Below are 26258 nucleotides of genomic sequence, written 5' to 3'. Positions count from 1 at the left end.
GAGCAGCTCCGGCCTCTCAACCGCTTTACAAAGTGATCGCCACCTCGGTAGCCAGTTTAGAAGGCTGAAAAGGATGCTGGAAGCACAGCGACGTTCTAAAACCAGCGCTTGAAAAGCATCTGCATACATAAAATGTCCATTTCCCCAAAGCTGAATCTGCAGCTTCAGAAGATTGTCAGCTATACGTTTTCGTTCTTTGTTTCCTTTTTTTACATGACAAGCTTTCGAGAAATGAACTGTCTATTGTGATGAAGGCTGCATTAGAAATTGTGCATCTAGCTTAGTTCAATGAAATCGGGAGGTGCGCCTGTCTCAAGCGGATGGCTCTTTGCAGGCACACTACGGAAACCTGCGGGCGCAAGTTGGGAGAAGTGACTCTTGCAGAGTGTTGAGCTTCGAGAAGAGGGCTCCGCTCAGGAAGATATTTCCACATGTTGAAGAGTCGCTTTTCGCCCTTTCTTTCCCACATTTTTCCAGTGCGGTTATTGATCGCGTTCAAAATGTTTTCCCAACGTACGTGTTACCTGCAAAATCACAGTGAAACTGTTATGCCGAAAAGATTCCTAATAGTTATTGTATTAGAATAGCTCTCCAATTTCTTAGCCTTCGTACACGCAATGTTTAAGGAAACGCTAGAGTAAATGAAACTGTAAATAGACAGGAGCTCTTCTTAGTTTTCATACAAGTTATGATGGCTGCAGCTCCTATCTGCGTCCGGGTGACCGGAGCCAAGGGATTATCTGCGGAACCTTTGATTTATCTCTCGGGCAAGGAGCTAGATACGCCCTTTTCATCTCAGTTTGATCACACCTGTGCATTAAAACGCAGTGCTCGGTACCATCGAGGTGTAAGAGGTTCAAGGATGAGCGGGAAACTTTGTTAATAAGGAGACGGGCACCGCCCAACGTGGGGCTCGAACCCACGACCCTGAGATTAAGAGTCTCATGCTCTACCGACTGAGCTAGCCGGGCGCCGGTGGCGCAGGTGGTTAACTTGTCCCTGTTGACGGCAATTTGACAAGGTATACTTCCTGGCTTTTCATCATGTGCTGACCGGATTCGAGAGTAGCACACCCTGTTCTTTGTTGATTACTGTACCTCCAGCAGCGCAAATGTCAGTAATCATTGAAATGTACGACCTACAATCTCCTCAGCATTGTGGACTTCTCAGTGATCATCCTTCAACGTTCTGCTGTAGTTTTCATGCAAGTGAAAACCGTGCTCCAAATAACAGCGGCACAGTTGTATCCTGCGGTAAGCATTCTTCTAATTCCATCGTTTTGCTCCAGGTAAAAGGTAGCGCATCATAGTGTTGATATTCCAAGGTTTCAGAGTCCGTATTGGATGGCTTGGATGCAGACATCGCTCAGAGCTCCCAGTATGATTTTCCCGAGTTCAGTTTTGCAGTGTTTTAGTGCTTTACTACTTCCAGTGGGCCTTTGAATGCTCTGCTAAGTAGAGACGTGACATAATTACTAATGCGACCGAGTGTGCTGGCTGTTCCTGGTTCGTAATGATTAACGCGAGAAATCAATATAAACATAACTGCTTCGATTTCGAGGTTCAGTTGAAGCATTCGAAGAAACTATCAAAGACCTCAGAACAACCGAAGACACATTTGGTCATCTCCGTATTGGTGAAGATTAAAGAGTCCCGCAAGTGTCAAGCTTGCACAAACACACACGAGAGAGAAACTCAGGACAGATCTTAAAGAAAGGGAGATGCAGACTATTTGAAGGCACTTTGCTAACCCAATGGCATGATTATGAATCATGCATAGGACACACGTAGCAGAGGATGGTTTCGATCCATCGACCTCTGGGTTATGGGCCCAGCACGCTTCCGCTGCGCCACTCTGCTGACGGCCGCTCTGCGCGTGGCGCACAACTGCTCTTTTTATTTCCTACATAAGTGATGAAAGAGTTGAAAGTTTCAACGACAAACGCAGACGTCACTTTGAGCGCTTGGTGTTGTAGCACAAATCATCACATGCTGCTCTACACTGGATTATAAAAGCCGACACATTTTCCAAACATTTTAATGCTGGAGTCACAATGTAGTATTAATAACAGTGCGATACTCGAGGAGCGTAGTGGGATCGCGGTGGCTCATCAGACCGCCCCGGGATTAGGGGCCAGCGTCAGGATGGCCGAGCGGTCTAAGGCGCTGCGTTCAGGTCGCAGTCTCCCCTGGAGGCGTGGGTTCGAATCCCACTCCTGACAAAAAGCTTGCTCAGTGCCGTCTCCAGTCGGGTGCAAATGGGTGAAGCAGCCTGACGCAGGGAATGTGCGCCGATAGGCGTAGGTGTATCCCCTGCCTCTTCCGATTTAGCTCGTGCTCCATAGGATGGAAGCGGATGCTCTGGCTTTTTCACTCGAATATAACCTGATCACAACAGAAGGCCGTGCAGCCCAGTGCTGGTTTAAGAATGCCTCGTGTCTTCAGGCCCCTATTCCTTCAGGTTACCCCTTTGGAATAGTCGTCCGAAAAAGACGGGAAAGGAAAAGCATGTAAGCTCCCACACACTGCGTTAGCATTAGCGGTTGGAATCTGATGGGAGAAAAGCAACCTGGCTCGCCGTCAAGCAATCCATCCCTGGTCTCCCACGTGACAGGCGGGGATACGCACCACTATACTAACGAGGAGCGCTTGCTTGGCGCTTGAAGACACTTCCTCTTGCGGCTACTACTGTTTCCGGTTTCGTCTTTTCTTTTCATTCCTCCCAGAGGAGCGCATGAAAACGTTTCCATCTCCGCCATCCTCACCCCTCCAATGCTATGGTCCCTGCTCCTCCTGGTGCACTGCAAACACTCATTCAGCCGGTTCTTTCAGTTTGAATAATTAGGTCTTCAAAGGCTGGAAGTAGGGCGCAAGACATGCCAATGCCAAAAGCGTGGCTGTGTGCTTCCAGCTGTGAAATGTCACTGGTGGATGTTAAAGACATTACTTCCAAGGCAGCAGGTCCAAGCGATTAAGCGTTTGTACAAGAAGCAGGAAGAGAGAAACGGCACTCCGCCTTTTTCTGGGCAGGCCGAAGCGACAGGAGAAGGGCGCCGTAGTCGGCAGGATTCGAGCCGACGCGGGGAGTCCCCAATGGCTTTCTAGCCCTTCGCCTTAACCGCTCGGCCACGACTACAGGGAGCGCCGCCGCCGCCGGCTTGCGATCATTTAACACGGAGGGCGAGGCGGCGGCGGTAACCTTTTTCGATGTCGCTCTCCGTTTCCCCCCCAAAAAAGCCAAATGACATGCTAGCACTCGGACACCCTTCAGAAGACTGAAGGGTGGCTTAAAGCTGGAAGGATTAGGTCTCCTCCTTCCGACGCGACAATCGAACTTCCTTAGGCAGAGAGAAAGCAACATCGAGGAGCGTCAACAAGACTTTAGAAGCTGCGACACACGCCACTTTCAGTCGCAGACACAGCAGTTTTAAAGGCAGGAATCGCCTTTGCGAACGCCATGAGAAACAGAACGCAAGCTGTCCTGTCCTGCGGTTTAACAAACAGCCACGGCTTTCATGCGACTGGACATTTCTTTTCTGGAGCGAATTCACTTTCAACTTCAAGAAATTCACACAACTTGCGAAATACGAAATACAAATCGGGCTCATCGCTGCACAAGAAATACCGCCGGCTGGCAAGAAAATGACAACGGTGTTTTTCCTTAACGAAAAACTTCCCATGGAGAAAAACAACGGCTGTGCGTCTCTGTCGGCTTGATTCGGTTTAATGCAAGTATTCATTCTCCTCCTGGAAAATACAGCTTGCGAAAGATGAAATACAATTCTTGGCTTTTCTGGGTGAGTGCAGAAGAAATCCTGCCGGCTGGCAGAAGAATTCCAGCCTTTTTTACTCTTTAACCAGAAACTTGCGAATGATACAAAGCAAGCGGGGTGCGTTTCTGTGCAGCTGTTAACTGAACAGCTGCTGCTTCAAGCCCACCCAGGGCTCATTCCGATTTCAACATCATGCCCCCTGAAGGTAGACTGGATTTCTTTGCGAAGCATTCACCCTTTGGACGTTTCAGGAAAGGTGCGTGTCGATGCCAGACTTGAAAAGCTTTACATACAAAGAAACAACATAGTGCTTTTGATTGATGGGAAACGGCAAGAGCGGTTTGAGCAGCTCCGGCCTCTCAACCGCTTTACAATGTGATCGGCACCTCGGTAGCCAGTTTAGAAGGCTGAAAAGGATGCTGGAAGCACAGCGACGTTCTAAAACCAGCGCTTGAAAAGCATCTGCATACATAAAATGTCCATTTCCCCAAAGCTGAATCTGCAGCTTCAGAAGATTGTCAGCTATACGTTTTCGTTCTTTGTTTCCTTTTTTTACATGACAAGCTTTCGAGAAATGAACTGTCTATTGTGATGAAGGCTGCATTAGAAATTGTGCATCTAGCTTAGTTCAATGAAATCGGGAGGTGCGCCTGTCTCAAGCGGATGGCTCTTTGCAGGCACACTACGGCAACCTGCGGGCGCAAGTTGGGAGAAGTGACTCTTGCAGAGTGTTGAGCTTCGAGAAGAGGGCTCCGCTCAGGAAGATATTTCCACATGTTGAAGAGTCGCTTTTCGCCCTTTCTTTCCCACATTTTTCCAGTGCGGTTATTGATCGCGTTCAAAATGTTTTCCCAACGTACGTGTTACCTGCAAAATCACAGTGAAACTGTTATGGCGAAAAGATTCCTAATAGTTATTGTATTAGAATAGCTCTCCAATTTCTTAGCCTTCGTACACGCAATGTTTAAGGAAACGCTAGAGTAAATGAAACTGTAAATAGACAGGAGCTCTTCTTAGTTTTCATACAAGTTATGATGGCTGCAGCTCCTATCTGCGTCCGGGTGACCGGAGCCAAGGGATTATCTGCGGAACCTTTGATTTATCTCTCGGGCAAGGAGCTAGATACGCCCTTTTCATCTCAGTTTGATCACACCTGTGCATTAAAACGCAGTGCTCGGTACCATCGAGGTGTAAGAGGTTCAAGGATGAGCGGGAAACTTTGTTAATAAGGAGACGGGCACCGCCCAACGTGGGGCTCGAACCCACGACCCTGAGATTAAGAGTTTCATGCTCTACCGACTGAGCTAGCCGGGCGCCGGTGGCGCAGGTGGTTAACTTGTCCCTGTTGACGGCAATTTGACAAGGTATACTTCCTGGCTTTTCATCATGTGCTGACCGGATTCGAGAGTAGCACACCCTGTTCTTTGTTGATTACTGTACCTCCAGCAGCGCAAATGTCAGTAATCATTGAAATGTACGACCTACAATCTCCTCAGCATTGTGGACTTCTCAGTGATCATCCTTCAACGTTCTGCTGTAGTTTTCATGCAAGTGAAAACCGTGCTCCAAATAACAGCGGCACAGTTGTATCCTGCGGTAAGCATTCTTCTAATTCCATCGTTTTGCTCCAGGTAAAAGGTAGCGCATCATAGTGTTGATATTCCAAGGTTTCAGAGTCCGTATTGGATGGCTTGGATGCAGACATCGCTCAGAGCTCCCAGTATGATTTTCCCGAGTTCAGTTTTGCAGTGTTTTAGTGCTTTACTACTTCCAGTGGGCCTTTGAATGCTCTGCTAAGTAGAGACGTGACATAATTACTAATGCGACCGAGTGTGCTGGCTGTTCCTGGTTCGTAATGATTAACGCGAGAAATCAATATAAACATAACTGCTTCGATTTCGAGGTTCAGTTGAAGCATTCGAAGAAACTATCAAAGACCTCAGAACAACCGAAGACACATTTGGTCATCTCCGTATTGGTGAAGATTAAAGAGTCCCGCAAGTGTCAAGCTTGCACAAACACACACGAGAGAGAAACTCAGGACAGATCTTAAAGAAAGGGAGATGCAGACTATTTGAAGGCACTTTGCTAACCCAATGGCATGATTATGAATCATGCATAGGACACACGTAGCAGAGGATGGTTTCGATCCATCGACCTCTGGGTTATGGGCCCAGCACGCTTCCGCTGCGCCACTCTGCTGACGGCCGCTCTGCGCGTGGCGCACAACTGCTCTTTTTATTTCCTACATAAGTGATGAAAGAGTTGAAAGTTTCAACGACAAACGCAGACGTCACTTTGAGCGCTTGGTGTTGTAGCACAAATCATCACATGCTGCTCTACACTGGATTATAAAAGCCGACACATTTTCCAAACATTTTAATGCTGGAGTCACAATGTAGTATTAATAACAGTGCGATACTCGAGGAGCGTAGTGGGATCGCGGTGGCTCATCAGACCGCCCCGGGATTAGGGGCCAGCGTCAGGATGGCCGAGCGGTCTAAGGCGCTGCGTTCAGGTCGCAGTCTCCCCTGGAGGCGTGGGTTCGAATCCCACTCCTGACAAAAAGCTTGCTCAGTGCCGTCTCCAGTCGGGTGCAAATGGGTGAAGCAGCCTGACGCAGGGAACGTGCGCCGATAGGCGTAGGTGTATCCCCTGCCTCTTCCGATTTAGCTCGTGCTCCATAGGATGGAAGCGGATGCTCTGGCTTTTTCACTCGAATATAACCTGATCACAACAGAAGGCCGTGCAGCCCAGTGCTGGTTTAAGAATGCCTCGTGTCTTCAGGCCCCTATTCCTTCAGGTTACCCCTTTGGAATAGTCGTCCGAAAAAGACGGGAAAGGAAAAGCATGTAAGCTCCCACACACTGCGTTAGCATTAGCGGTTGGAATCTGATGGGAGAAAAGCAACCTGGCTCGCCGTCAAGCAATCCATCCCTGGTCTCCCACGTGACAGGCGGGGATACGCACCACTATACTAACGAGGAGCGCTTGCTTGGCGCTTGAAGACACTTCCTCTTGCGGCTACTACTGTTTCCGGTTTCGTCTTTTCTTTTCATTCCTCCCAGAGGAGCGCATGAAAACGTTTCCATCTCCGCCATCCTCACCCCTCCAATGCTATGGTCCCTGCTCCTCCTGGTGCACTGCAAACACTCATTCAGCCGGTTCTTTCAGTTTGAATAATTAGGTCTTCAAAGGCTGGAAGTAGGGCGCAAGACATGCCAATGCCAAAAGCGTGGCTGTGTGCTTCCAGCTGTGAAATGTCACTGGTGGATGTTAAAGACATTACTTCCAAGGCAGCAGGTCCAAGCGATTAAGCGTTTGTACAAGAAGCAGGAAGAGAGAAACGGCACTCCGCCTTTTTCTGGGCAGGCCGAAGCGACAGGAGAAGGGCGCCGTAGTCGGCAGGATTCGAGCCGACGCGGGGAGTCCCCAATGGCTTTCTAGCCCTTCGCCTTAACCGCTCGGCCACGACTACAGGGAGCGCCGCCGCCGCCGGCTTGCGATCATTTAACACGGAGGGCGAGGCGGCGGCGGTAACCTTTTTCAATGTCGCTCTCCGTTTCCCCCCCAAAAAAGCCAAATGACATGCTAGCACTCGGACACCCTTCAGAAGACTGAAGGGTGGCTTAAAGCTGGAAGGATTAGGTCTCCTCCTTCCGACGCGACAATCGAACTTCCTTAGGCAGAGAGAAAGCAACATCGAGGAGCGTCAACAAGACTTTAGAAGCTGCGACACACGCCACTTTCAGTCGCAGACACAGCAGTTTTAAAGGCAGGAATCGCCTTTGCGAACGCCATGAGAAACAGAACGCAAGCTGTCCTGTCCTGCGGTTTAACAAACAGCCACGGCTTTCATGCGACTGGACATTTCTTTTCTGGAGCGAATTCACTTTCAACTTCAAGAAATTCACACAACTTGCGAAATACGAAATACAAATCGGGCTCATCGCTGCACAAGAAATACCGCCGGCTGGCAAGAAAATGACAACGGTGTTTTTCCTTAACGAAAAACTTCCCATGGAGAAAAACAACGGCTGTGCGTCTCTGTCGGCTTGATTCAGTTTAATGCAAGTATTCATTCTCCTCCTGGAAAATACAGCTTGCGAAAGATGAAATACAATTCTTGGCTTTTCTGGGTGAGTGCAGAAGAAATCCTGCCGGCTGGCAGAAGAATTCCAGCCTTTTTTACTCTTTAACCAGAAACTTGCGAATGATACAAAGCAAGCGGGGTGCGTTTCTGTGCAGCTGTTAACTGAACAGCTGCTGCTTCAAGCCCACCCAGGGCTCATTCCGATTTCAACATCATGCCCCCTGAAGGTAGACTGGATTTCTTTGCGAAGCATTCACCCTTTGGACGTTTCAGGAAAGGTGCGTGTCGATGCCAGACTTGAAAAGCTTTCCATACAAAGAAACAACATAGTGCTTTTGATTGATGGGAAACGGCAAGAGCGGTTTGAGCAGCTCCGGCCTCTCAACCGCTTTACAAAGTGATCGCCACCTCGGTAGCCAGTTTAGAAGGCTGAAAAGGATGCTGGAAGCACAGCGACGTTCTAAAACCAGCGCTTGAAAAGCATCTGCATACATAAAATGTCCATTTCCCCAAAGCTGAATCTGCAGCTTCAGAAGATTGTCAGCTATACGTTTTCGTTCTTTGTTTCCTTTTTTTACATGACAAGCTTTCGAGAAATGAACTGTCTATTGTGATGAAGGCTGCATTAGAAATTGTGCATCTAGCTTAGTTCAATGAAATCGGGAGGTGCGCCTGTCTCAAGCGGATGGCTCTTTGCAGGCACACTACGGAAACCTGCGGGCGCAAGTTGGGAGAAGTGACTCTTGCAGAGTGTTGAGCTTCGAGAAGAGGGCTCCGCTCAGGAAGATATTTCCACATGTTGAAGAGTCGCTTTTCGCCCTTTCTTTCCCACATTTTTCCAGTGCGGTTATTGATCGCGTTCAAAATGTTTTCCCAACGTACGTGTTACCTGCAAAATCACAGTGAAACTGTTATGGCGAAAAGATTCCTAATAGTTATTGTATTAGAATAGCTCTCCAATTTCTTAGCCTTCGTACACGCAATGTTTAAGGAAACGCTAGAGTAAATGAAACTGTAAATAGACAGGAGCTCTTCTTAGTTTTCATACAAGTTATGATGGCTGCAGCTCCTATCTGCGTCCGGGTGACCGGAGCCAAGGGATTATCTGCGGAACCTTTGATTTATCTCTCGGGCAAGGAGCTAGATACGCCCTTTTCATCTCAGTTTGATCACACCTGTGCATTAAAACGCAGTGCTCGGTACCATCGAGGTGTAAGAGGTTCAAGGATGAGCGGGAAACTTTGTTAATAAGGAGACGGGCACCGCCCAACGTGGGGCTCGAACCCACGACCCTGAGATTAAGAGTCTCATGCTCTACCGACTGAGCTAGCCGGGCGCCGGTGGCGCAGGTGGTTAACTTGTCCCTGTTGACGGCAATTTGACAAGGTATACTTCCTGGCTTTTCATCATGTGCTGACCGGATTCGAGAGTAGCACACCCTGTTCTTTGTTGATTACTGTACCTCCAGCAGCGCAAATGTCAGTAATCATTGAAATGTACGACCTACAATCTCCTCAGCATTGTGGACTTCTCAGTGATCATCCTTCAACGTTCTGCTGTAGTTTTCATGCAAGTGAAAACCGTGCTCCAAATAACAGCGGCACAGTTGTATCCTGCGGTAAGCATTCTTCTAATTCCATCGTTTTGCTCCAGGTAAAAGGTAGCGCATCATAGTGTTGATATTCCAAGGTTTCAGAGTCCGTATTGGATGGCTTGGATGCAGACATCGCTCAGAGCTCCCAGTATGATTTTCCCGAGTTCAGTTTTGCAGTGTTTTAGTGCTTTACTACTTCCAGTGGGCCTTTGAATGCTCTGCTAAGTAGAGACGTGACATAATTACTAATGCGACCGAGTGTGCTGGCTGTTCCTGGTTCGTAATGATTAACGCGAGAAATCAATATAAACATAACTGCTTCGATTTCGAGGTTCAGTTGAAGCTTTCAAAGAAACTATCAAAGACCTCAGAACAACCGAAGACACATTTGGTCATCTCCGTATTGGTGAAGATTAAAGAGTCCCGCAAGTGTCAAGCTTGCACAAACACACACGAGAGAGAAACTCAGGACAGAATTTAAAGAAAGGGAGATGCAGACTATTTGAAGGCACTTTGCTAACCTAATGGCACGCTTATGAATCGTGCATAGGACACATGTAGCAGAGGATGGTTTCGATCCATCGACCTCTGGGTTATGGGCCCAGCACGCTTCCGCTGCGCCACTCTGCTGACGGCCTCTCTGCGTGTGGCGCACAACTGCTCTTTTTATTTCCTACATAAGTGATGAAAGAGTTGAAAGTTTCAACGACAAACGCAGACGTCACTTTGAGCGCTTGGTGTTGTAGCACAAATCATCACATGCTGCTCTACACTGGATTATAAAAGCCGACACATTTTCCAAACATTTTAATGCTGGAGTCACACTGTAGTATTAATAACAGTGCGATACTCGAGGAGCGTAGTGGGATCGCGGTGGCTCATCAGACCGCCCCGGGACAGGGGGCCCGCGTCAGGATGGCCGAGCGGTCTAAGGCGCTGCGTTCAGGTCGCAGTCTCCCCTGGAGGCGTGGGTTCGAATCCCACTCCTGACAAAAAGCTTGCTCAGTGCCGTCTCCAGTCGGGTGCAAATGGGTGAAGCACCCTGCCGCGGGGAACGTGCGCCGATAGGCGTAGGTGTATCCCCTGCCTCTTCCGATTTAGCTCGTGCTCCATAGGATGGAAGCGGATGCTCTGGCTTTTTGACTCGAATATAACCTGATCACAACAGAAGGCCGTGCAGCCCAGTGCTGGTTTAAGAATGCCTCGTGTCTTCAGGCCCCTATTCCTTCAGGTTACCCCTTTGGAATAGTCGTCCGAAAAAGACGGGAAAGGAAAAGCATGTAAGCTCCCACACACTGCGTTAGCATTAGCGGTTGGAATCTGATGGGAGAAAAGCAACCTGGCTCGCCGTCAAGCAATCCATCCCTGGTCTCCCACGTGACAGGCGGGGATACGCACCACTATACTAACGAGGAGCGCTTGCTTGGCGCTTGAAGACACTTCCTCTTGCGGCTACTACTGTTTCCGGTTTCGTCTTTTCTTTTCATTCCTCCCAGAGGAGCGCATGAAAACGTTTCCATCTGCGCCATCCTCACCCCTCCAATGCTATGGTCCCTGCTCCTCCTGGTGCACTGCAAACACTCATTCAGCCGGTTCTTTCAGTTTGAATACTTAGGTCTTCAAAGGCTGGAAGTAGGGCGCAAGACATGCCAATGCCAAAAGCGTGGCAGTGTGCTTCCAGCTGTGAAATGTCACTGGTGGATGTTGAAGACATTACTTCCAAGGCAGCAGGTCCAAGCGATTTAGCGTTTGTACAAGAAGCAGGAAGAGAGAAACGGCACTCCGCCTTTTTCTGGGCAGGCCGAAGCGACAGGAGAAGGGCGCCGTAGTCGGCAGGATTCGAGCCGACGCGGGGAGACCCCAATGGCTTTCTAGCCCAGCGCCTTAACCGCTCGGCCACGACTATAGGGAGCGCCGCCGCCGCCGGCTTGCGATCATTTAACACGGAGGGCGAGGCGGCGGCGGTAACCTTTTTCAATGTCGCTCTCCGTTTCCCCCCCAAAAAAGCCAAATGACATGCTAGCACTCGGACACCCTTCAGAAGACTGAAGGGTGGCTTAAAGCTGGAAGGATTAGGTCTCCCCGTTCCGACGCGACAATCGAACTTCCTTAGGCAGAGAGAAAGCAACATCGAGGAGCGTCAACAAGACTTTAGAAGCTGCGACACACGCCACTTTCAGTCGCAGACACAGCAGTTTTAAAGGCAGGAATCGCCTTTGCGAACGCCATGAGAAACAGAACGCAAGCTCAGGTCCTGCGGTTTAACAAACAGCCACGGCTTTCAAGCGACATTTCTTTTCTGGAGCGAATTCACTTTCAACTTCAAGAAATTCACACAACTTGCGAAATACGAAATACAAATCTGGCTCATCGCTGCACAAGAAATACCGCCGGCTGGCAAGAAAATGACAACGGTGTTTTTCCTTAACGAAAAACTTCCCATGGAGAAAAACAACGGCTGTGCGTCTCTGTCGGCTTGATTCAGTTTAATGCAAGTATTCATTCTCCTCCTGGAAAATACAGCTTGCGAAAGATGAAATACAATTCTTGGCTTTTCTGGGTGAGTGCAGAAGAAATCCTGCCGGCTGGCAGAAGAATTCCAGCCTTTTTTACTCTTTAACCAGAAACTTGCGAATGATACAAAGCAAGCGGGGTGCGTTTCTGTGCAGCTGTTAACTGAACAGCTGCTGCTTCAAGCCCACCCAGGGCTCATTCCGATTTCAACATCATGCCCCCTGAAGGTAGACTGGATTTCTTTGCGAAGCATTCACCTTTTGGACGTTTCAGGAAAGGTGCGTGTCGATGCCAGACTTGAAAAGCTTTCCATACAAAGAAACAACATAGTGCTTTTGATTGATGGGAAACGGCAAGAGCGGTTTGAGCAGCTCCGGCCTCTCAACCGCTTTACAATGTGATCGGCACCTCGGTAGCCAGTTTAGAAGGCTGAAAAGGATGCTGGAAGCACAGCGACGTTCTAAAACCAGCGCTTGAAAAGCATCTGCATACATAAAATGTCCATTTCCCCAAAGCTGAATCTGCATCTTCAGAAGATTGTCAGCTATACGTTTTCGTTCTTTGTTTCCTTTTTTTACGACAAGCTTTCGAGAAATGAACTGTCTATTGTGATGAAGGCTGCGTTAGAAATTGTGCATCTAGCTTAGTTCAATGAAATCGGGAGGTGCACCTGTCTCAAGCGGATGGCTCTTTGCAGGCACACTACGGAAACCTGCGGGCGCAAGTTGGGAGAAGTGACTCTTGCAGAGTGTTGAGCTTCGAGAAGAGGGCTCCGCTCAGGAAGATATTTCCACATGTTGAAGAGTCGCTTTTCGCCCTTTCTTTCCCACATTTTTCCAGTGCGGTTATTGATCGCGTTCAAAATGTTTTCCCAACGTACGTGTTACCTGCAAAATCACAGTGAAACTGTTATGCCGAAAAGATTCCTAATAGTTATTGTATTAGAATAGCTCTCCAATTTCTTAGCCTTCGTACACGCAATGTTTAAGGAAACGCTAGAGTAAATGAAACTGTAAATAGACAGGAGCTCTTCTTAGTTTTCATACAAGTTATGATGGCTGCAGCTCCTATCTGCGTCCGGGTGACCGGAGCCAAGGGATTATCTGCGGAACCTTTGATTTATCTCTCGGGCAAGGAGCTAGATACGCCCTTTTCATCTCGGTTTGATCACACCTGTGCATTAAAACGCAGTGCTCGGTACCATCGAGGTGTAAGAGGTTCAAGGATGAGCGGGAAACTTTGTTAATAAGGAGACAGGCACCGCCCAACGTGGGGCTCGAACCCACGACCCTGAGATTAAGAGTCTCATGCTCTACCGACTGAGCTAGCCGGGCGCCGGTGGAGCTGGTGGTTAACTTGTCCCTGTTGACGGCAATTTGACAAGGTATACTTCCTGGCTTTTCATCATGTGCTGACCGGATTCGAGAGTAGCACACCCTGTTCTTTGTTGATTACTGTACCTCCAGCAGCGCAAATGTCAGTAATCATTGAAATGTACGACCTACAATCTCCTCAGCATGCCCGCGTGGACTCCTCAGTGATCATCCTTCTACGTTCTGCTGTAGTTTTCATGCAAGTGAAAACCGTGCTCCAAATAACAGCGGCACAGTTGTATCCTGCGGTAAGCATTCTTCTAATTCCATCGTTTTGCTCCAGGTAAAAGGTAGCGCATCATAGTGTTGATATTCCAAGGTTTCAGAGTCCGTATTGGATGGCTTGGATGCAGACATCGCTCAGAGCTCCCAGTATGATTTTCCCGAGTTCAGTTTTGCAGTGTTTTAGTGCTTTACTACTTCCAGTGGGCCTTTGAATGCTCTGCTAAGTAGAGACGTGACATAATTACTAATGCGACCGAGTGTGCTGGCTGTTCCTGGTTCGTAATGATTAACGCGAGAAATCAATATAAACATAACTGCTTCGATTTCGAGGTTCAGTTGAAGCTTTCAAAGAAACTATCAAAGACCTCAGAACAACCGAAGACACATTTGGTCATCTCCGTATTGGTGAAGATTAAAGAGTCCCGCAAGTGTCAAGCTTGCACAAACACACACGAGAGAGAAACTCAGGACAGAATTTAAAGAAAGGGAGATGCAGACTATTTGAAGGCACTTTGCTAACCTAATGGCACGCTTATGAATCGTGCATAGGACACATGTAGCAGAGGATGGTTTCGATCCATCAACCTCTGGGTTATGGGCCCAGCACGCTTCCGCTGCGCCACTCTGCTGACGGCCTCTTTGCGTGTGGCGCACAACTGCTCTTTTTATTTCCTACATAAGTGATGAAAGAGTTGAAAGTTTCAACGACAAACGCAGACGTCACTTTGAGCGCTTGGTGTTGTAGCACAAATCATCACATGCTGCTCTACACTGGATTATAAAAGCCGACACATTTTCCAAACATTTTAATGCTGGAGTCACACTGTAGTATTAATAACAGTGCGATACTCGAGGAGCGTAGTGGGATCGCGGTGGCTCATCAGACCGCCCCGGGACAGGGGGCCCGCGTCAGGATGGCCGAGCGGTCTAAGGCGCTGCGTTCAGGTCGCAGTCTCCCCTGGAGGCGTGGGTTCGAATCCCACTCCTGACAAAAAGCTTGCTCAGTGCCGTCTCCAGTCGGGTGCAAATGGGTGAAGCAGCCTGCCGCGGGGAACGTGCGCCGATAGGCGTAGGTGTATCCCCTGCCTCTTCCGATTTAGCTCGTGCTCCATAGGATGGAAGCGGATGCTCTGGCTTTTTGACTCGAATATAACCTGATCACAACAGAAGGCCGTGCAGCCCAGTGCTGGTTTAAGAATGCCTCGTGTCTTCAGGCCCCTATTCCTTCAGGTTACCCCTTTGGAATAGTCGTCCGAAAAAGACGGGAAAGGAAAAGCATGTAAGCTCCCACACACTGCGTTAGCATTAGCGGTTGGAATCTGATGGGAGAAAAGCAACCTGGCTCGCCGTCAAGCAATCCATCCCTGGTCTCCCACGTGACAGGCGGGGATACGCACCACTATACTAACGAGGAGCGCTTGCTTGGCGCTTGAAGACACTTCCTCTTGCGGCTACTACTGTTTCCGGTTTCGTCTTTTCTTTTCATTCCTCCCAGAGGAGCGCATGAAAACGTTTCCATCTGCGCCATCCTCACCCCTCCAATGCTATGGTCCCTGCTCCTCCTGGTGCACTGCAAACACTCATTCAGCCGGTTCTTTCAGTTTGAATACTTAGGTCTTCAAAGGCTGGAAGTAGGGCGCAAGACATGCCAATGCCAAAAGCGTGGCAGTGTGCTTCCAGCTGTGAAATGTCACTGGTGGATGTTGAAGACATTACTTCCAAGGCAGCAGGTCCAAGCGATTTAGCGTTTGTACAAGAAGCAGGAAGAGAGAAACGGCACTCCGCCTTTTTCTGGGCAGGCCGAAGCGACAGGAGAAGGGCGCCGTAGTCGGCAGGATTCGAGCCGACGCGGGGAGACCCCAATGGCTTTCTAGCCCAGCGCCTTAACCGCTCGGCCACGACTATAGGGAGCGCCGCCGCCGCCGGCTTGCGATCATTTAACACGGAGGGCGAGGCGGCGGCGGTAACCTTTTTCAATGTCGCTCTCCGTTTCCCCCCCAAAAAAGCCAAATGACATGCTAGCACTCGGACACCCTTCAGAAGACTGAAGGGTGGCTTAAAGCTGGAAGGATTAGGTCTCCCCGTTCCGACGCGACAATCGAACTTCCTTAGGCAGAGAGAAAGCAACATCGAGGAGCGTCAACAAGACTTTAGAAGCTGCGACACACGCCACTTTCAGTCGCAGACACAGCAGTTTTAAAGGCAGGAATCGCCTTTGCGAACGCCATGAGAAACAGAACGCAAGCTCAGGTCCTGCGGTTTAACAAACAGCCACGGCTTTCATGCGACTGGACATTTCTTTTCTGGAGCGAATTCACTTTCAACTTCAAGAAATTCACACAACTTGCGAAATACGAAATACAAATCTGGCTCATCGCTGCACAAGAAATACCGCCGGCTGGCAAGAAAATGACAACGGTGTTTTTCCTTAACGAAAAACTTCCCATGGAGAAAAACAACGGCTGTGCGTCTCTGTCGGCTTGATTCAGTTTAATGCAAGTATTCATTCTCCTCCTGGAAAATACAGCTTGCGAAAGATGAAATACAATTCTTGGCTTTTCTGGGTGAGTGCAGAAGAAATCCTGCCGGCTGGCAGAAGAATTCCAGCCTTTTTTACTCTTTAACCACAAACTTGCGAATGATACAAAGCAAGCGGGGTGCGTTTCTGTGCAGCTCTTAACTGAACAGCTGCTGCTTCAAGCCCACCCAGGGCTCATTCCGATTTCAACATCATGCCCCCTGAAGGTAGACTGGATTTCTTTGCGAAGCATTCACCTTTTGGACGTTTCAGGAAAGGTGCGTGTCGATGCCAGACTTGAAAAGCTTTCCATACAAAGAAACAACATAGTGCTTTTGATTGATGGGAAACGGCAAGAGCGGTTTGAGCAGCTCCGGCCTCTCAACCGCTTTACAATGTGATCGGCACCTCGGTAGCCAGTTTAGAAGGCTGAAAAGGATGCTGGAAGCACAGCGACGTTCTAAAACCAGCGCTTGAAAAGCATCTGCATACATAAAATGTCCATTTCCCCAAAGCTGAATCTGCATCTTCAGAAGATTGTCAGCTATACGTTTTCGTTCTTTGTTTCCTTTTTTTACGACAAGCTTTCGAGAAATGAACTGTCTATTGTGATGAAGGCTGCGTTAGAAATTGTGCATCTAGCTTAGTTCAATGAAATCGGGAGGTGCACCTGTCTCAAGCGGATGGCTCTTTGCAGGCACACTACGGAAACCTGCGGGCGCAAGTTGGGAGAAGTGACTCTTGCAGAGTGTTGAGCTTCGAGAAGAGGGCTCCGCTCAGGAAGATATTTCCACATGTTGAAGAGTCGCTTTTCGCCCTTTCTTTCCCACATTTTTCCAGTGCGGTTATTGATCGCGTTCAAAATGTTTTCCCAACGTACGTGTTACCTGCAAAATCACAGTGAAACTGTTATGCCGAAAAGATTCCTAATAGTTATTGTATTAGAATAGCTCTCCAATTTCTTAGCCTTCGTACACGCAATGTTTAAGGAAACGCTAGAGTAAATGAAACTGTAAATAGACAGGAGCTCTTCTTAGTTTTCATACAAGTTATGATGGCTGCAGCTCCTATCTGCGTCCGGGTGACCGGAGCCAAGGGATTATCTGCGGAACCTTTGATTTATCTCTCGGGCAAGGAGCTAGATACGCCCTTTTCATCTCGGTTTGATCACACCTGTGCATTAAAACGCAGTGCTCGGTACCATCGAGGTGTAAGAGGTTCAAGGATGAGCGGGAAACTTTGTTAATAAGGAGACGGGCACCGCCCAACGTGTGGCTCGAACCCACGACCCTGAGATTAAGAGTCTCATGCTCTACCGACTGAGCTAGCCGGGCGCCGGTGGAGCTGGTGGTTAACTTGTCCCTGTTGACTGCAATTTGACAAGGTATACTTCCTGGCTTTTCATCATGTGCTGACCGGATTCGAGAGTAGCACACCCTGTTCTTTGTTGATTACTGTACCTCCAGCAGCGCAAATGTCAGTAATCATTGAAATGTACGACCTACAATCTCCTCAGCATGCCCGCGTGGACTCCTCAGTGATCATCCTTCTACGTTCTGCTGTAGTTTTCATGCAAGTGAAAACCGTGCTCCAAATAACAGCGGCACAGTTGTATCCTGCGGTAAGCATTCTTCTAATTCCATCGTTTTGCTCCAGGTAAAAGGTAGCGCATCATAGTGTTGATATTCCAAGGTTTCAGAGTCCGTATTGGATGGCTTGGATGCAGACATCGCTCAGAGCTCCCAGTATGATTTTCCCGAGTTCAGTTTTGCAGTGTTTTAGTGCTTTACTACTTCCAGTGGGCCTTTGAATGCTCTGCTAAGTAGAGACGTGACATAATTACTAATGCGACCGAGTGTGCTGGCTGTTCCTGGTTCGTAATGATTAACGCGAGAAATCAATATAAACATAACTGCTTCGATTTCGAGGTTCAGTTGAAGCTTTCAAAGAAACTATCAAAGACCTCAGAACAACCGAAGACACATTTGGTCATCTCCGTATTGGTGAAGATTAAAGAGTCCCGCAAGTGTCAAGCTTGCACAAACACACACGAGAGAGAAACTCAGGACAGAATTTAAAGAAAGGGAGATGCAGACTATTTGAAGGCACTTTGCTAACCTAATGGCACGCTTATGAATCGTGCATAGGACACATGTAGCAGAGGATGGTTTCGATCCATCGACCTCTGGGTTATGGGCCCAGCACGCTTCCGCTGCGCCACTCTGCTGACGGCCTCTCTGCGTGTGGCGCACAACTGCTCTTTTTATTTCCTACATAAGTGATGAAAGAGTTGAAAGTTTCAACGACAAACGCAGACGTCACTTTGAGCGCTTGGTGTTGTAGCACAAATCATCACATGCTGCTCTACACTGGATTATAAAAGCCGACACATTTTCCAAACATTTTAATGCTGGAGTCACACTGTAGTATTAATAACAGTGCGATACTCGAGGAGCGTAGTGGGATCGCGGTGGCTCATCAGACCGCCCCGGGACAGGGGGCCCGCGTCAGGATGGCCGAGCGGTCTAAGGCGCTGCGTTCAGGTCGCAGTCTCCCCTGGAGGCATGGGTTCGAATCCCACTCCTGACAAAAAGCTTGCTCAGTGCCGTCTCCAGTCGGGTGCAAATGGGTGAAGCAGCCTGCCGCGGGGAACGTGCGCCGATAGGCGTAGGTGTATCCCCTGCCTCTTCCGATTTAGCTCGTGCTCCATAGGATGGAAGCGGATGCTCTGGCTTTTTGACTCGAATATAACCTGATCACAACAGAAGGCCGTGCAGCCCAGTGCTGGTTTAAGAATGCCTCGTGTCTTCAGGCCCCTATTCCTTCAGGTTACCCCTTTGGAATAGTCGTCCGAAAAAGACGGGAAAGGAAAAGCATGTAAGCTCCCACACACTGCGTTAGCATTAGCGGTTGGAATCTGATGGGAGAAAAGCAACCTGGCTCGCCGTCAAGCAATCCATCCCTGGTCTCCCACGTGACAGGCGGGGATACGCACCACTATACTAACGAGGAGCGCTTGCTTGGCGCTTGAAGACACTTCCTCTTGCGGCTACTACTGTTTCCGGTTTCGTCTTTTCTTTTCATTCCTCCCAGAGGAGCGCATGAAAACGTTTCCATCTGCGCCATCCTCACCCCTCCAATGCTATGGTCCCTGCTCCTCCTGGTGCACTGCAAACACTCATTCAGCCGGTTCTTTCAGTTTGAATACTTAGGTCTTCAAAGGCTGGAAGTAGGGCGCAAGACATGCCAATGCCAAAAGCGTGGCAGTGTGCTTCCAGCTGTGAAATGTCACTGGTGGATGTTGAAGACATTACTTCCAAGGCAGCAGGTCCAAGCGATTTAGCGTTTGTACAAGAAGCAGGAAGAGAGAAACGGCACTCCGCCTTTTTCTGGGCAGGCCGAAGCGACAGGAGAAGGGCGCCGTAGTGGGCAGGATTCGAGCCGACGCGGGGAGACCCCAATGGCTTTCTAGCCCAGCGCCTTAACCGCTCGGCCACGACTATAGGGAGCGCCGCCGCCGCCGGCTTGCGATCATTTAACACGGAGGGCGAGGCGGCGGCGGTAACCTTTTTCAATGTCGCTCTCCGTTTCCCCCCCAAAAAAGCCAAATGACATGCTAGCACTCGGACACCCTTCAGAAGACTGAAGGGTGGCTTAAAGCTGGAAGGATTAGGTCTCCCCGTTCCGACGCGACAATCGAACTTCCTTAGGCAGAGAGAAAGCAACATCGAGGAGCGTCAACAAGACTTTAGAAGCTGCGACACACGCCACTTTCAGTCGCAGACACAGCAGTTTTAAAGGCAGGAATCGCCTTTGCGAACGCCATGAGAAACAGAACGCAAGCTCAGGTCCTGCGGTTTAACAAACAGCCACGGCTTTCATGCGACTGGACATTTCTTTTCTGGAGCGAATTCACTTTCAACTTCAAGAAATTCACACAACTTGCGAAATACGAAATACAAATCTGGCTCATCGCTGCACAAGAAATACCGCCGGCTGGCAAGAAAATGACAACGGTGTTTTTCCTTAACGAAAAACTTCCCATGGAGAAAAACAACGGCTGTGCGTCTCTGTCGGCTTGATTCAGTTTAATGCAAGTATTCATTCTCCTCCTGGAAAATACAGCTTGCGAAAGATGAAATACAATTCTTGGCTTTTCTGGGTGAGTGCAGAAGAAATCCTGCCGGCTGGCAGAAGAATTCCAGCCTTTTTTACTCTTTAACCACAAACTTGCGAATGATACAAAGCAAGCGGGGTGCGTTTCTGTGCAGCTCTTAACTGAACAGCTGCTGCTTCAAGCCCACCCAGGGCTCATTCCGATTTCAACATCATGCCCCCTGAAGGTAGACTGGATTTCTTTGCGAAGCATTCACCTTTTGGACGTTTCAGGAAAGGTGCGTGTCGATGCCAGACTTGAAAAGCTTTCCATACAAAGAAACAACATAGTGCTTTTGATTGATGGGAAACGGCAAGAGCGGTTTGAGCAGCTCCGGCCTCTCAACCGCTTTACAATGTGATCGGCACCTCGGTAGCCAGTTTAGAAGGCTGAAAAGGATGCTGGAAGCACAGCGACGTTCTAAAACCAGCGCTTGAAAAGCATCTGCATACATAAAATGTCCATTTCCCCAAAGCTGAATCTGCATCTTCAGAAGATTGTCAGCTATACGTTTTCGTTCTTTGTTTCCTTTTTTTACGACAAGCTTTCGAGAAATGAACTGTCTATTGTGATGAAGGCTGCATTAGAAATTGTGCATCTAGCTTAGTTCAATGAAATCGGGAGGTGCACCTGTCTCAAGCGGATGGCTCTTTGCAGGCACACTACGGAAACCTGCGGGCGCAAGTTGGGAGAAGTGACTCTTGCAGAGTGTTGAGCTTCGAGAAGAGGGCTCCGCTCAGGAAGATATTTCCACATGTTGAAGAGTCGCTTTTCGCCCTTTCTTTCCCACATTTTTCCAGTGCGGTTATTGATCGCGTTCAAAATGTTTTCCCAACGTACGTGTTACCTGCAAAATCACAGTGAAACTGTTATGCCGAAAAGATTCCTAATAGTTATTGTATTAGAATAGCTCTCCAATTTCTTAGCCTTCGTACACGCAATGTTTAAGGAAACGCTAGAGTAAATGAAACTGTAAATAGACAGGAGCTCTTCTTAGTTTTCATACAAGTTATGATGGCTGCAGCTCCTATCTGCGTCCGGGTGACCGGAGCCAAGGGATTATCTGCGGAACCTTTGATTTATCTCTCGGGCAAGGAGCTAGATACGCCCTTTTCATCTCGGTTTGATCACACCTGTGCATTAAAACGCAGTGCTCGGTACCATCGAGGTGTAAGAGGTTCAAGGATGAGCGGGAAACTTTGTTAATAAGGAGACGGGCACCGCCCAACGTGGGGCTCGAACCCACGACCCTGAGATTAAGAGTCTCATGCTCTACCGACTGAGCTAGCCGGGCGCCGGTGGAGCTGGTGGTTAACTTGTCCCTGTTGACGGCAATTTGACAAGGTATACTTCCTGGCTTTTCATCATGTGCTGACCGGATTCGAGAGTAGCACACCCTGTTCTTTGTTGATTACTGTACCTCCAGCAGCGCAAATGTCAGTAATCATTGAAATGTACGACCTACAATCTCCTCAGCATGCCCGCGTGGACTCCTCAGTGATCATCCTTCTACGTTCTGCTGTAGTTTTCATGCAAGTGAAAACCGTGCTCCAAATAACAGCGGCACAGTTGTATCCTGCGGTAAGCATTCTTCTAATTCCATCGTTTTGCTCCAGGTAAAAGGTAGCGCATCATAGTGTTGATATTCCAAGGTTTCAGAGTCCGTATTGGATGGCTTGGATGCAGACATCGCTCAGAGCTCCCAGTATGATTTTCCCGAGTTCAGTTTTGCAGTGTTTTAGTGCTTTACTACTTCCAGTGGGCCTTTGAATGCTCTGCTAAGTAGAGACGTGACATAATTACTAATGCGACCGAGTGTGCTGGCTGTTCCTGGTTCGTAATGATTAACGCGAGAAATCAATATAAACATAACTGCTTCGATTTCGAGGTTCAGTTGAAGCTTTCAAAGAAACTATCAAAGACCTCAGAACAACCGAAGACACATTTGGTCATCTCCGTATTGGTGAAGATTAAAGAGTCCCGCAAGTGTCAAGCTTGCACAAACACACACGAGAGAGAAACTCAGGACAGAATTTAAAGAAAGGGAGATGCAGACTATTTGAAGGCACTTTGCTAACCTAATGGCACGCTTATGAATCGTGCATAGGACACATGTAGCAGAGGATGGTTTCGATCCATCGACCTCTGGGTTATGGGCCCAGCACGCTTCCGCTGCGCCACTCTGCTGACGGCCTCTCTGCGTGTGGCGCACAACTGCTCTTTTTATTTCCTACATAAGTGATGAAAGAGTTGAAAGTTTCAACGACAAACGCAGACGTCACTTTGAGCGCTTGGTGTTGTAGCACAAATCATCACATGCTGCTCTACACTGGATTATAAAAGCCGACACATTTTCCAAACATTTTAATGCTGGAGTCACACTGTAGTATTAATAACAGTGCGATACTCGAGGAGCGTAGTGGGATCGCGGTGGCTCATCAGACCGCCCCGGGACAGGGGGCCCGCGTCAGGATGGCCGAGCGGTCTAAGGCGCTGCGTTCAGGTCGCAGTCTCCCCTGGAGGCGTGGGTTCGAATCCCACTCCTGACAAAAAGCTTGCTCAGTGCCGTCTCCAGTCGGGTGCAAATGGGTGAAGCAGCCTGCCGCGGGGAACGTGCGCCGATAGGCGTAGGTGTATCCCCTGCCTCTTCCGATTTAGCTCGTGCTCCATAGGATGGAAGCGGATGCTCTGGCTTTTTGACTCGAATATAACCTGATCACAACAGAAGGCCGTGCAGCCCAGTGCTGGTTTAAGAATGCCTCGTGTCTTCAGGCCCCTATTCCTTCAGGTTACCCCTTTGGAATAGTCGTCCGAAAAAGACGGGAAAGGAAAAGCATGTAAGCTCCCACACACTGCGTTAGCATTAGCGGTTGGAATCTGATGGGAGAAAAGCAACCTGGCTCGCCGTCAAGCAATCCATCCCTGGTCTCCCACGTGACAGGCGGGGATACGCACCACTATACTAACGAGGAGCGCTTGCTTGGCGCTTGAAGACACTTCCTCTTGCGGCTACTACTGTTTCCGGTTTCGTCTTTTCTTTTCATTCCTCCCAGAGGAGCGCATGAAAACGTTTCCATCTCCGCCATCCTCACCCCTCCAATGCTATGGTCCCTGCTCCTCCTGGTGCACTGCAAACACTCATTCAGCCGGTTCTTTCAGTTTGAATACTTAGGTCTTCAAAGGCTGGAAGTAGGGCGCAAGACATGCCAATGCCAAAAGCGTGGCAGTGTGCTTCCAGCTGTGAAATGTCACTGGTGGATGTTGAAGACATTACTTCCAAGGCAGCAGGTCCAAGCGATTTAGCGTTTGTACAAGAAGCAGGAAGAGAGAAACGGCACTCCGCCTTTTTCTGGGCAGGCCGAAGCGACAGGAGAAGGGCGCCGTAGTGGGCAGGATTCGAGCCGACGCGGGGAGACCCCAATGGCTTTCTAGCCCAGCGCCTTAACCGCTCGGCCACGACTATAGGGAGCGCCGCCGCCGCCGGCTTGCGATCATTTAACACGGAGGGCGAGGCGGCGGCGGTAACCTTTTTCAATGTCGCTCTCCGTTTCCCCCCCAAAAAAGCCAAATGACATGCTAGCACTCGGACACCCTTCAGAAGACTGAAGGGTGGCTTAAAGCTGGAAGGATTAGGTCTCCCCGTTCCGACGCGACAATCGAACTTCCTTAGGCAGAGAGAAAGCAACATCGAGGAGCGTCAACAAGACTTTAGAAGCTGCGACACACGCCACTTTCAGTCGCAGACACAGCAGTTTTAAAGGCAGGAATCGCCTTTGCGAACGCCATGAGAAACAGAACGCAAGCTCAGGTCCTGCGGTTTAACAAACAGCCACGGCTTTCATGCGACTGGACATTTCTTTTCTGGAGCGAATTCACTTTCAACTTCAAGAAATTCACACAACTTGCGAAATACGAAATACAAATCTGGCTCATCGCTGCACAAGAAATACCGCCGGCTGGCAAGAAAATGACAACGGTGTTTTTCCTTAACGAAAAACTTCCCATGGAGAAAAACAACGGCTGTGCGTCTCTGTCGGCTTGATTCAGTTTAATGCAAGTATTCATTCTCCTCCTGGAAAATACAGCTTGCGAAAGATGAAATACAATTCTTGGCTTTTCTGGGTGAGTGCAGAAGAAATCCTGCCGGCTGGCAGAAGAATTCCAGCCTTTTTTACTCTTTAACCACAAACTTGCGAATGATACAAAGCAAGCGGGGTGCGTTTCTGTGCAGCTCTTAACTGAACAGCTGCTGCTTCAAGCCCACCCAGGGCTCATTCCGATTTCAACATCATGCCCCCTGAAGGTAGACTGGATTTCTTTGCAAAGCATTCACCTTTTGGACGTTTCAGGAAAGGTGCGTGTCGATGCCAGACTTGAAAAGCTTTCCATACAAAGAAACAACATAGTGCTTTTGATTGATGGGAAACGGCAAGAGCGGTTTGAGCAGCTCCGGCCTCTCAACCGCTTTACAATGTGATCGGCACCTCGGTAGCCAGTTTAGAAGGCTGAAAAGGATGCTGGAAGCACAGCGACGTTCTAAAACCAGCGCTTGAAAAGCATCTGCATACATAAAATGTCCATTTCCCCAAAGCTGAATCTGCATCTTCAGAAGATTGTCAGCTATACGTTTTCGTTCTTTGTTTCCTTTTTTTACGACAAGCTTTCGAGAAATGAACTGTCTATTGTGATGAAGGCTGCATTAGAAATTGTGCATCTAGCTTAGTTCAATGAAATCGGGAGGTGCACCTGTCTCAAGCGGATGGCTCTTTGCAGGCACACTACGGAAACCTGCGGGCGCAAGTTGGGAGAAGTGACTCTTGCAGAGTGTTGAGCTTCGAGAAGAGGGCTCCGCTCAGGAAGATATTTCCACATGTTGAAGAGTCGCTTTTCGCCCTTTCTTTCCCACATTTTTCCAGTGCGGTTATTGATCGCGTTCAAAATGTTTTCCCAACGTACGTGTTACCTGCAAAATCACAGTGAAACTGTTATGCCGAAAAGATTCCTAATAGTTATTGTATTAGAATAGCTCTCCAATTTCTTAGCCTTCGTACACGCAATGTTTAAGGAAACGCTAGAGTAAATGAAACTGTAAATAGACAGGAGCTCTTCTTAGTTTTCATACAAGTTATGATGGCTGCAGCTCCTATCTGCGTCCGGGTGACCGGAGCCAAGGGATTATCTGCGGAACCTTTGATTTATCTCTCGGGCAAGGAGCTAGATACGCCCTTTTCATCTCGGTTTGATCACACCTGTGCATTAAAACGCAGTGCTCGGTACCATCGAGGTGTAAGAGGTTCAAGGATGAGCGGGAAACTTTGTTAATAAGGAGACGGGCACCGCCCAACGTGGGGCTCGAACCCACGACCCTGAGATTAAGAGTCTCATGCTCTACCGACTGAGCTAGCCGGGCGCCGGTGGAGCTGGTGGTTAACTTGTCCCTGTTGACGGCAATTTGACAAGGTATACTTCCTGGCTTTTCATCATGTGCTGACCGGATTCGAGAGTAGCACACCCTGTTCTTTGTTGATTACTGTACCTCCAGCAGCGCAAATGTCAGTAATCATTGAAATGTACGACCTACAATCTCCTCAGCATGCCCGCGTGGACTCCTCAGTGATCATCCTTCTACGTTCTGCTGTAGTTTTCATGCAAGTGAAAACCGTGCTCCAAATAACAGCGGCACAGTTGTATCCTGCGGTAAGCATTCTTCTAATTCCATCGTTTTGCTCCAGGTAAAAGGTAGCGCATCATAGTGTTGATATTCCAAGGTTTCAGAGTCCGTATTGGATGGCTTGGATGCAGACATCGCTCAGAGCTCCCAGTATGATTTTCCCGAGTTCAGTTTTGCAGTGTTTTAGTGCTTTACTACTTCCAGTGGGCCTTTGAATGCTCTGCTAAGTAGAGACGTGACATAATTACTAATGCGACCGAGTGTGCTGGCTGTTCCTGGTTCGTAATGATTAACGCGAGAAATCAATATAAACATAACTGCTTCGATTTCGAGGTTCAGTTG

The 26258-nt window shown here is 48.7% G+C and overlaps 13 non-coding genes across 13 annotated transcripts; 6 read left to right on the top strand and 7 right to left on the bottom strand.

Annotated features, from left to right (window-relative positions):
* Positions 1–898: 898 nt before the first annotated feature.
* Positions 899–971, bottom strand: trnak-cuu (transfer RNA lysine (anticodon CUU)). The gene has a single exon. It is a non-coding gene; the product is annotated as a tRNA-Lys (tRNA).
* A 1167-nt stretch (positions 972–2138) lies between these two features.
* trnal-cag (transfer RNA leucine (anticodon CAG)) lies at positions 2139–2221 on the top strand. Its single transcript has one exon. It is a non-coding gene; the product is annotated as a tRNA-Leu (tRNA).
* Positions 2222–5013: 2792 nt separating this feature from the next.
* On the bottom strand, positions 5014–5086 carry trnak-cuu (transfer RNA lysine (anticodon CUU)). The gene has a single exon. It is a non-coding gene; the product is annotated as a tRNA-Lys (tRNA).
* A 1167-nt stretch (positions 5087–6253) lies between these two features.
* Positions 6254–6336, top strand: trnal-cag (transfer RNA leucine (anticodon CAG)). Its single transcript has one exon. It is a non-coding gene; the product is annotated as a tRNA-Leu (tRNA).
* A 2792-nt stretch (positions 6337–9128) lies between these two features.
* trnak-cuu (transfer RNA lysine (anticodon CUU)) lies at positions 9129–9201 on the bottom strand. Its single transcript has one exon. It is a non-coding gene; the product is annotated as a tRNA-Lys (tRNA).
* Positions 9202–10368: 1167 nt separating this feature from the next.
* Positions 10369–10451, top strand: trnal-cag (transfer RNA leucine (anticodon CAG)). Its single transcript has one exon. It is a non-coding gene; the product is annotated as a tRNA-Leu (tRNA).
* A 2783-nt stretch (positions 10452–13234) lies between these two features.
* trnak-cuu (transfer RNA lysine (anticodon CUU)) lies at positions 13235–13307 on the bottom strand. The gene has a single exon. It is a non-coding gene; the product is annotated as a tRNA-Lys (tRNA).
* Positions 13308–14479: 1172 nt separating this feature from the next.
* Positions 14480–14562, top strand: trnal-cag (transfer RNA leucine (anticodon CAG)). Its single transcript has one exon. It is a non-coding gene; the product is annotated as a tRNA-Leu (tRNA).
* A 2788-nt stretch (positions 14563–17350) lies between these two features.
* trnak-cuu (transfer RNA lysine (anticodon CUU)) lies at positions 17351–17423 on the bottom strand. Its single transcript has one exon. It is a non-coding gene; the product is annotated as a tRNA-Lys (tRNA).
* Positions 17424–18595: 1172 nt separating this feature from the next.
* On the top strand, positions 18596–18678 carry trnal-cag (transfer RNA leucine (anticodon CAG)). The gene has a single exon. It is a non-coding gene; the product is annotated as a tRNA-Leu (tRNA).
* Positions 18679–21466: 2788 nt separating this feature from the next.
* trnak-cuu (transfer RNA lysine (anticodon CUU)) lies at positions 21467–21539 on the bottom strand. Its single transcript has one exon. It is a non-coding gene; the product is annotated as a tRNA-Lys (tRNA).
* Positions 21540–22711: 1172 nt separating this feature from the next.
* trnal-cag (transfer RNA leucine (anticodon CAG)) lies at positions 22712–22794 on the top strand. Its single transcript has one exon. It is a non-coding gene; the product is annotated as a tRNA-Leu (tRNA).
* A 2788-nt stretch (positions 22795–25582) lies between these two features.
* On the bottom strand, positions 25583–25655 carry trnak-cuu (transfer RNA lysine (anticodon CUU)). Its single transcript has one exon. It is a non-coding gene; the product is annotated as a tRNA-Lys (tRNA).
* Positions 25656–26258: the final 603 nt, after the last annotated feature.

Source organism: Lepisosteus platostomus, chromosome 26, assembly GCF_059453375.1.
Source record: "Lepisosteus platostomus isolate fLepPlt1 chromosome 26, fLepPlt1.hap1, whole genome shotgun sequence".
NCBI lineage: Eukaryota > Metazoa > Chordata > Actinopteri > Semionotiformes > Lepisosteidae > Lepisosteus > Lepisosteus platostomus.
Note: the sequence above shows the minus strand (reverse complement) of the source record. Positions and strands in the feature narration are given on the sequence as shown.